General features: G+C 41.6%; 1 pseudogene; it reads right to left on the reverse strand.

Moving 5' to 3' along the window:
• Positions 1–1,766: 1,766 nt before the first annotated feature.
• Positions 1,767–4,524, reverse strand: LOC106570685 (receptor-like protein 9b; annotated as a pseudogene).
• Positions 4,525–10,487: the final 5,963 nt, after the last annotated feature.

The raw sequence follows: 10,487 nt of genomic DNA on the forward strand, positions 1-10,487 counted from the left end.
CAACATATCAACCATAACATAGAGAGAGAGACAGAGACAGACAGAGAGAGACAGACACAGACAGACAGACAGACAGACAGACAGACAGACAGACAGACAGACAGACAGACAGACAGACAGACAGACAGACAGACAGAGACGGGTGGTGGACTAGACTACTCTAACCCTGAAACTCCACTCTATGACCACTCCGTAAGCAAAACAGCACATCTCTGATAGTGGCCATTCAACAGTTCAGTGAGCTCAACGCTGACGCTCCTTATCCAACTACCACCCTAGACTAATATTTCACATAATATAATTCAATGTAATATAAATACGTAAACAATCCTCGTGGGGAAAAAAATGAGTTGCAACATCATTGTGTTGTGTGTGTGTATATCTGAGGTTCTGCGGCAGGTGGATGAGCAGAGGAAGCCACAGGAGATGGCTACACTCCCTGTGAGTCTTTCAACATCAACCACAGGCAACACCACAGACAGTGTTCATAAATGTTTCCAAGTCTACAATCACTGTACTTGTGGTTACGTTTCCATAGCAGACAGGCTTTTGAAGTTACAGAGTGTTGTGAACTTGACATTTTATAGAGATGGCATTTATAGAGATGACATTCCCTCTAGTGGTAGACTTGCCACTCTACAGACCGAAGTTGTGACGTCAGATGGTGCTTTGTCGTGTGTGGGGGTGGGGGGGTGGCTCTGTCCTGGAGGTTTGCATCTGTCCTGGAGGTTTGCATCGTTATGCTTGCCTCGTTGTAATCATAGAGGCTGAATGGATAGTGGGTGGAGTTAAAATTACATCAAGATCATCATGTGGATCTAACCTAGCAAACCAGCAAGATATTGTTGATTTACAGCTGCTCTTTAATTATGTGTTATTCTTACTGCATTGTTGGTTAAGGGCTTGTAAGTAAGCATTTCACTGTAAGGTCTACACCTGTTGTATTCGGCGCATGTGACAAATACAATTTGATTTGATTTGATAGCTTAGTTACCCATCTTCATCTGAGTGTTTTGCGTTAGCTTGTCAGCTAGTTAGCTTGTCAGCACGGTAGCATTCGTTATGTTCATTAGGTTGTCAGCTAGCTAGCATTAGTTAGTTATCTTTATTAGCTTGTCAGCTAGCTAGCATTCATTATGTTCATTGGGTTGTCAGCTAGCTAGCATTAGTTAGTTATCTTCATTAGCTTGTCAGCTAGCTAGTATTAGCTAACAAGTGGCTTGCTAGTTGAAATGAAGCATAACTGACAAACTTTTACAAACTTTTATTCATCATGAACATTAGAACATTACAAGTCAAAAGGGATTTCCCTGCACAAATTAACAACCGAAAATAAGGTAGGACACTGTTGTAATAATTATACATGAATAAAAAAAACACCAATGATATTAGGCAAAGCTAAGAAAATTAAAACTTTTTTTTCCAGTGGCCTACTCACATTTTGTTCAATATTTACCTAGATGGGTAGGCATGTAACTTAATTCAAGTATATTAGATGAATTTCTAATTATAGAGAATGATCATTTAATTACCATAGTGAATTATTGTAATGTTTGTTTATGTGTCAATTAATCCCATACGAGATTGGTTGCCAATCGACAATTTGACACAAAAATAAAATGTTATTAATTTAATTAATTAATTAATTTTAAATTCAGAATTCATATAAAATGGATGGACATTTGTCTATAACGTTGTCATGTTAATATCATAACTTTTCCGATAAAGTTCAGAACATCTAGGTTATTACACTTAGTTTGTGTCTGTCACTGTCTCTCCACCCCGGTGAGGATGGAGTCCCTGGTCTCCAGAGCCACCCGGAGTTTCTGCCAGAAGACCCCGGTGTGCACCCCTGCTCTGAGCCAGCTCAGGTCGGTCTGTTTCTTTAGCAGCCTACTCATGCGGTGGTAAGAAGAGAGCTGCTGGTCTGGGATCTCTTCCAGGATCACGACTCCGGGATGCTGGCCTTCTAGGCAGAGTTGCAAAGTAAAAACCATATCTCAGACTGGCCAATAAAAAGAAAAGATTAAGATGGGCAAAATCACACAGACACTGGACAGAGATATGGCATTTTCTTTGCAACTCTGCCTAGAAGGCCAGCATCCCGGAGTCGCCTCTTCACTGTTGACATTGAGACTGGTGTTTTGTGGGTACTATTTAATGAAGCTGCCAGTTGAGGACTTCTGAGGTGTCTGTTTCTCAAACTAGACACTCTAATGTACTTGTCCTCTTGCTCAGTTGGGCCTCCCACTCCTCTTTCTATTCTGGTTAGAGCCAGTTTGTACTGTTCTGTGAAGGGAGTAGTACACAACGTTGTACGAGATCTTCAGTTTCTTGGCAATTTCTCACATGGAATAGCCTTAATTTCTCAGAACAAGAATAGACTGACGAGTTTCAGAAGAAAGTGCTTTGTTTCTGTCCATTTTGAGCCTGTAATCGAACCCACAAATGCTGATGCTCCAGATACTCAACTAGTCTAAAGAAGGACAGTTTTATTGCTCCTTTAATCAGAACAACAGTATTCAACTGTGCTAACATAATTACAAAAGGGTTTTCTAATGATCAATTAGTCTTTTAAAATTATAAACTTGGATTAGCTAACACAACGTGTCATTGGAACACAGGAGTGATGGTTGCTGATAATGGGCCTCTGTACGCCGATGTAGATATTCCATAAACAATCTGCCGTTTCCAGCTACAAAAGTAATTTACAACATTAACAATGTCTACACTGTATTTCTGATCAATTTGATGTTATTTTAATGGACAAGAAATGTGCTTTCCTTTCAAAAACAAGGTCATTTCTAAGTGACCCCAAACTTTTGAACGGTAGTGTATGTGTGAAGGGATTTTATTTGCAGCCAGAGTGAGGGTTGTAAGGTTGACCAATCCCTCAATTTCCCCATTTTCCATACTGGTAATTTGATTGTCAATAAAAGCAAAACTGTTGAGTGATTGTAAACTTTCGAAGTCTTCTTTATTGATTGGGTTTAGCTTATTTCCATTCAACTGCAGGGTCTCTATTGAAAGCATCATTCAAGGTTTTTCATTCATTTTTTTCCTACTGTATTATTGACTGTATGTTTGTTTATTCCATGTGTAACTCTGTGTTGTTGTATGTGTCGAACTGCTTTGCTTTATCTTGGCCAGATCGCCGTTGTAAATGAGAACTTGTTCTCAACTGGCCTACCTGGTTAAATAAAGGACTTGTTCTCAACTGGCCTACCTGGTTAAATAAAGGACTTGTTCTCAACTGGCCTACCTGGTTAAATAAAGGACTTGTTCTCAACTGGCCTACCTGGTTAAATAAAGGTGAAAAAAAAGGTCCTTCCTTCAAATCCTGGAGGGCACATCTTATTGTGGTAAAGGACGAGTTGTATGAGTCCTGTTAGATTGGCAAAATCTGAGCAATCCAGAGTATTGATATTATTGAAACTGACATCCAAGAAATTTAGAGTTGGGAGATTCCTTATGGCATTTGATACAGATTATAGCTTGTTGTGGCTTAGTCTTAGATTTATCAGCTGCTTAATGGATCTAAATAACGACTCAAACAGATCAGACATATTAATGTCTGATAAATCAAGCTTTTTGGGGGGGGCTACAGCAATTCCTGTACAGCAATTCAAAAAAATATTTTTCCAGTCGAAGTACACTCAGAGTAGATATGTAACAGGCAATATTGCCCACTTTTATAGCAAAGGATGTCTTTCTCCTTAAATTAGAAAAAGTGTCCGAGATGTCAACAAAGAATTGGTGAAGCTTTGAAGTACCATACTCATATCCTCTAAGGATATCTGGACGCCACTCGGGTCTAGCAAGTATATGTCACCCAGAAAAGACCTGTCTGCCTACATCCCATTCCATGCTTCCATGTTGGCCACAGTAGGAGAGGTTTAAATTCTGAAGGTTAGGAAGAACATCTGTTGTGATGCCTGGAACCTTTCCAATGGATTCCCTGTGGCTCAGTTGGTAGAACATGGTGTTTGCAATGCCAGGGGTTGTGGGTTTGATTCCAACGGGGGGCCAGTATGGAGAGAAGAAGAAAAAAAATGTATGAAATGTATTCACTACTGTAAGTCGCTCTGGGTAAGAGTGTCTGCTAAATGACTAAAATGTAAAATGATTCTGGGATACATCCAGCAACCTCAGCCCTACGGACATGTCTGATAATTTCCTCGATTCAAACGAAGTAAAGTTGTTCTTACCAATATACAACTCCTTCCAACTTGGTAAAACGTAAGAGGGGCTGAACAGCTTTTAGATCAAGTACTTTGTTGTTGGTTTAAGTTCACTACATATAGATCCAGAGAGGGGATGATAGTCGTGATTAGGTTGTTATCCAGGTGTAGCGCTGAGAGGTTGTCCCTAAAACATGTGGACTGAGATGGTGGTGAGTTGGTTATGGGCCAGGTCTAGCCTCTGCAGGGCCACAAGGTGTAGAAACGCTCTGTCTTCAACATGAGAAATCACATTAGACCAGTGGTTCCCAAACTTCTTATAGTCCCCTACCTCTTCAAACATTCAACCCCCAGCTGCGTACCCCCTCTAGCAGCAGGGTCAGCACACTCTCAAATGTTGTTTTTTTGCCATCATTGTAAGCCTGCCACACACACACTATACAATACGATACATTTATTAAACATAAGAATGAGTGTGAGTTTTTGTCTCAACCCGGCTCATGGGAACTGACAAAGAGCTCTTATAGGACCAGGGCACAAATAATAATAATATAATAATAATCAATAATTTTGCTCTTTATTTATCCATCTTACATATAAAACCTTATTTTTTCATTGGAGAGAGTCTCAGTCTTATTTCATTTTCCACACACAGTCTGCATTTAGTTTTCGGATAACAAATCCAGTTGTTTGTGTCGTCCGTTTCGGGAAAGTACCTGCGTAATTGCGCACCCAACTCACTCAGGTGCTTCGCTATATCACTTTTGACATTGTCCGTAAGCTTGTGTTAATTTGCATACAAAAAAAATCATGTTAATTATTTGACTAGGCTACCTGTATTTGACATTGTGTTGTTATTTCGCTGAACACTAGATGGTTTCATGTTATTTTTGGCAGTGAAACGACGCGACTCAGGCAAGAAAAAAATCTCACCCAAATGAATAGCGCCGTTGGAAAATATAAATGTACTGTTTGAAAATGTGAAGGGAAAAAAAAATATATATATATATATAATGCATTAGGATTTTGGGGCACCACGGAAGAGGTTGTTTAAAGAGTTACCATCTCCTGAATTAAACTCTATTACATCGATAAACAGTCATCTGATTAATCATTACCTCTTATCATATCTTCATTCTGAACTGTCGTAACCTCATGCATCTGCAAAACCCCCAGCCTTGCACATGATTCAGTACTACACCACTATTGGTTTAATAATCATTTATTTACTAGCTAACTAAATAATTACACAGAATAAACATACACCCTTTATATGAGACAAAGGTCCCTAGTGGACTGACAAAATATGACGGCTTGTTTTCCAAAAGAGGGAGGGGTAGAGCGAGAGAGAGAGAAAGAGATACACAACACTTGGATACGCTTGGAAACTACTCTCACAGGAATCATAATACTTTGCACACCAACCACCGCCCATTTGGAATAAGAAATCATGAATGTATTTACTTGTGAGTTCCCTTATTCACAGTCTATCTCTGTAGGAACCATTAATTGTACTGTGGTAAATGTGTTAGTGATAAGATAACGGCAAGAAGTTGCGCTTTCGGGGTGAGGGGAGTCCTAGCTAGACGTGGGTACGGTATAGTCTTTAGACAATACAGACATACATACAAACAGACCCTATTATGTATTTTTCACATCAAGTAATCTATGCTTTAACTTGTTATGGATAGGGGGCAGTATTTTCACGGCCGGATAAAAAACATACCCGATTTAATCTGGTTATTACTCCTGCCCAGAAACTAGAATATGCATATAATTAGTAGCTTTGGGTACAAAAAACACTCAAGTTTCTAAAACTGTTTGAATGGTGTCTTTGAGTATAACAGAACTCAAATGGCAGGTCAAAACCTGAGAAGATTCTGTACAGGAAGTACCCTGTCTGACCATTTCTTGGCCTTCTTTGTCATCTCTATCCAAAACAGAGGATCTCTGCTGTAACGTGACACTTTCTAAGGCTCCCATAGGCTCTCAGAAGGCGCCAGAACGTTGAATGATGACTCTGCAGTCTCTGGCTGAAAAACAGTAGCGCATTTGGATAGTGGTCGATCTGAGAACTATGAGACGGGGGCGCGCGTGCACGTGAAGAGGCCATTTTACATTTTCAGTCTTTGAACGAAAACAACGACTCCCGGTCGGAATATTATCGCTATTTTATGAGAAAAATCGCATAAAAATTGATTTTAAACAGCGTTTGACATGCTTCGAAGTACGGTAATGGAATATTTTGAATTTTTTTGTCACGAAATGCGCCGGCGCGTCACCCTTCGTTACCCTTCGGATAGTGTCTTGAACGCACAAACAAAACGCCGCTATTTGGATATAACTATGGATTACTTGGAACCAAACCAACATTTGTTGTTGAAGTAGAAAGTCCTGGGAGTGCATTCTGACGAAGAACAGCAAAGGTAATCCAATTTTTCTTATAGTAAATCTGAGTTTGGTGAGTACCAAACTTGGTGGGTGTCAAAATAGCTAGCCTGTGATGGCCGGGCTATCTACTCAGAATATTGCAAAATGTGCTTTCACCGAAAAGCTATTTTAAAATCGGACACCGCGATTGCATAAAGGAGTTCTGTATCTATAATTCTTAAAATAATTGTTATCTTTTTTGTGAACGTTTATCGTGAGTAATTTAGTAAATTCACCGGAAGTGTTCGGTGGGAATGCTAGTTCTGAACGTCACATGCTAATGTAAAAAGCTGTTTTTTGATATAAATATGAACTTGATTGAACAAAACATGCATGTATTTTATAACATAATGTCCTAGGAGTGTCATCTGATGAAGATCATCAAAGGTTAGTGCTGCATCTTCTCCCCTCTGCGGCTGTTGTCAGCCATTAACAAGCTGATCTGACCCATTGTGACCTCACAGGGCAGTCATGACAGCACCATCTGTGGAACCGTGTGATGCGTACAAACCAAAAGTGTCTCTCTCTCTCTCTGTGTGTGTGTGTGTGTGTGTGTGTATATATATGTGTGTATATGTGTGTGTGTGTGTTCGAAACACTTTAGAAGACTCTCGAACCCTACTATAGATTTCTTTAGGCTTCATATAGAGAGAAAGGCTCTTGAAGTTATACAGTTATCTCCCAACATAAAGGAAACACTTGGGTAAATGAGAGACACAAAGTACAGTATACTGAAAGCAGGTGCTTCCACATAGGCGTGGTTACTGATTTAATTAAGAAGTTAACAACCCATCATCCTTAGGGTCATGTATAAAAATGCCCAGTTGCCAAATATTTGGCTACCATGGCTAGAAGAGAGATCTCGGTGATTTTGAAAGAGGGGTCTCAAAGGAGCATAGGGGGTTTAAAGGGTGTGTGTGTGTGTGTGTGTGTGTGTGTGTGTGTGTGTGTGTGTGTGTGTGTGTGTGTGTGTGTGTGTGTGTGTGTGTGTGTGTGTGTGTGTGTGTGTGTGTGTATGTGTGTGTGTCACCAGATTTGAAACAGCGCCTGAGACAGCGTTTCCACCACCATCAACAAAACACCAAATTATAGAATTTATTGTGGAAGAATGGTGTCAATTCCCTCCAATAGAATTCCAGACAATTGTAGAATCTATGCAAAGACGCATTACAGCTGTTCTGGAGGCTCGTGGTGGCCCATATCTCTATTAAGACACTTTACTAGCCCTGATACCAGAAGTAGCCTCCCCAGAGACTCCCAGTCATGTATTTAAACTTATTCCAGAGACCCCAGCCATGTATTTAAACTTATTCCAGAGACCCCCAGTCATGTATTTAAACTTATTCCAGAGACCCCCAGTCATTTGGGGCGGCAGCGTAGCCTGCTGGTTAGAGCTGTTGGACTAGTAACCAAAAGGTTGCAAGTTCAAATTCCTGAGCTGACAAGGTACAAATCTGTCATTCTGCCCCTGAACAAGGCAGTTAACCCACTGTTCTTAGGGTGGCATTGAAAATAAGAATTTGTTCTTAACTGACTTGCCTAGTTAATTAAAGGTAAAATAAAAATGTATTTAAACTTATTCCAGAGACTCCCAGCCATGTATTTAAACTTATTCCAGTTAAGGGATGGTGAACTACTAGCCTGCTGCTCTCTGACTCAGGGAACGCATCCCAAAAGGAGCCCTACATAGTGCACTACTTTAGACCAGAGCCCTATTCCCTATATACATTTACATTTACATTTACATTTAAGTCATTTAGCAGACGCTCTTATCCAAAGTGACTTACAAATTGGTGCATTCACCTTATGATATCCAGTGGAACAACCACTTTACAATAGTGCATCTAAATCTTTTAAGGGGGGGGGTTAGAAGGATTACTTTATCCTATCCTAGGTATTCCTTAAAGAGGTGGGGTTTCAGGTGTCTCCGGAAGGTGGTGATTGACTCCGCTGTCCTGGCGTCGTGAGGGAGCTTGTTCCACCATTGGGGTGTCAGAGCAGCGAACAGTTTTGACTGGGCTGAGCGGGAACTGTGCTTCCTCAGAGGTAGGGGGGCCAGCAGGCCAGAGGTGGATGAACGCAGTGCCCTTGTTTGGGTGTAGGGCCTGATCAGAGCCTGAAGGTATGGAGGTGCCGTTCCCTTCACAGCTCCGTAGGCAATCACCATGGTCTTGTAGCGGATGCGAGCTTCAACTGGAAGCCAGTGGAGAGAGCGGAGGAGCGGGGTGATGTGAGAGAACTTGGGAAGGTTGAACACCAGACGGGCTGCGGCGTTCTGGATGAGCTGTAGGGGTTTAATGGCACAGGCAGGGAGCCCAGCCAACAGCGAGTTGCAGTAATCCAGACGGGAGATGACAAGTGCCTGGATTAGGACCTGCGCCGCTTCCTGTGTGAGGCAGGGTCGTACTCTGCGAATGTTGTAGAGCATGAACCTACAGGATCGGGTCACCGCCTTGATGTTAGTGGAGAACGACAGGGTGTTGTCCAGGATCATGCCAAGGTTCTTAGCACTCTGGGAGGAGGACACAAGGGAGTTGTCAACCGTGATGGCGAGATCATGGAACGGGCGGTCCTTCCCCGGGAGGAAGAGCAGCTCCGTCTTGCCGAGGTTCAGCTTGAGGTGGTGATCCGTCATCCACACTGATATGTCTGACAGACATGCAGAGATGCGATTCGCCGCCTGGTTATCAGAAGGGGAAAAGGAGAAGATTAATTGTGTGTCGTCTGCATAGCAATGATAGGAGAGACCATGTGAGGATATGACAGAGCCAAGTGACTTGGTGTATAGCGAGAATAGGAGAGGGCCTAGAACAGAGCCCTGGGGGACACCAGTGCTGAGAGCACATGGTGCGGAGACAGATTCTCGCCACGCCACCTGGTAGGAGCGACCTGTCAGGTAGGACGCAATAGTGCACTACTTTAGACCAGAGCCCTGTTCCCTATATAGTGCACTACTTTAGATCAGAGCCCTATTCCCTATATAGTGCACTACTTTAGACCAGAGCCCTGTTCCCTATATAGTGCACTACTTTAGACCAGAGCCCTGTTCCCTATATAGTGCACTACTTTAGTCCAGAGCCCTATTCCCTATATAGTGCACTACTTTAGACCAGAGCCCTGTTCCCTATATCGTGCACTACTTTAGACCAGAGCCCTGTTCCCTATATAGTGCACTACTTTAGACCAGAGCCCTATTCCCTATATAGTGCACTACTTTAGACCAGAGCCCTATTCCCTATATAGTGCATTACTTTAGACCAGAGCCCTATGGGCCCTAGTGAACTACAGTTGAAGTCGGAAGTTTACATACATTTAGGTTGGAGTCATTAAAACTTGTTTTTCAACCACTACATTAATTTCTTGTTATCAAACTATAGTTTTGGAAGTTGGTTAGGACATCTACTTTGTGCATGACACAAGTCATTTTTCCAACAATTGTTTATAGACAGATTATTTCACTTATAATTCACAGTATCACAATTCCAGTAGGTCATAAGTTTACATACACTAAGTTGACTGTGCCTTTAAACAGCTTGGAAAATTACAGAAAATGATGTCATGGCTTCAGAAGCTTCTGATAGGCTAATTGACACAATTTGAGTCAATTGGAGGTGTTCCTGTGGATATATTTCAAGGCCTAACTTCAAACTCAGTGCCTCTTTACTTGACATTATCGGAAAATCTAAAGAAATCAGCCAAGACCTCAGGAAAATAATTGTAGACCTCCACAAGTCTGGTTCATCCTTGGGAGCAATTTCCAAATGCCTGAAGGTACCAAGTATAAAAACCATGGGACCACGCAGCCTTCTTACCGCTCAGGAAGGAGACTCGTTCTCTGTCTTAGAGATGAACGTACTTTGCTGTGAAAAGTGTGAA

This window comes from Salmo salar, chromosome ssa14 (assembly GCF_905237065.1).
Source record: "Salmo salar chromosome ssa14, Ssal_v3.1, whole genome shotgun sequence".
Classification (NCBI taxonomy): Eukaryota; Metazoa; Chordata; class Actinopteri; order Salmoniformes; family Salmonidae; genus Salmo; species Salmo salar.